Consider the following 572-nt stretch of genomic DNA (forward strand, 5'->3'; position numbering starts at 1 on the left):
ATTTATGTGGATTCTCTCTCCCTCATCAGATTGCATTTCCATGAGAGTATTTTCCCCGTGTTTTCTCTGTAATTGTGTACAGTAACTTGGAAGCTCTTTGTCCCAACTTTTAACTGATTGAGGTTACTGTAAATAATTCAGAGAGAAAAACAAACTTTTTTTTTTAGGCGAGGCAACCCTTGGTTGACTTCACAGATTGCAAGGACCTTGTCAGCTTACAATCCCTTATTTTTTATTTTTTATGCCTACAAAACCTGGTCTTCCTAGATGATCTCCCATTCAAGTACTAACCGGGCCCAACCCTCCTTAGTTTCCAAGATCAGACGGAATGGGGCTTGTTCAGGGTGGCATGGCTGTAGACTAAACTTTCTTAAATTGCTTAATTATTAGCATTAACATTTATTGGGAGCTAGGGCTGAAATGTTAAAAATAGAGGTGCTTATAGACCCGTTGGGAATCAGGCCTTGTGCCTGAGACAATGTTATGTATTTATGCAGCTATTTCATTTTCTCTTGGGATGCAGAAATATCACATTTCCAAGGCCCCTTGCATTGAAGGGGAGGGTGTCACAT

General features: G+C 40.0%; 1 pseudogene; it reads right to left on the reverse strand.

Moving 5' to 3' along the window:
• Positions 1–242: 242 nt before the first annotated feature.
• Positions 243–361, reverse strand: LOC120605123 (uncharacterized; annotated as a pseudogene).
• Between the last annotated feature and the right edge of the window lie 211 nt (positions 362–572).

Source organism: Pteropus medius, unplaced genomic scaffold (assembly GCF_902729225.1).
Source record: "Pteropus medius unplaced genomic scaffold, Ma_sr-lr_union100, whole genome shotgun sequence".
NCBI classification, from domain to species: Eukaryota; Metazoa; Chordata; class Mammalia; order Chiroptera; family Pteropodidae; genus Pteropus; species Pteropus medius.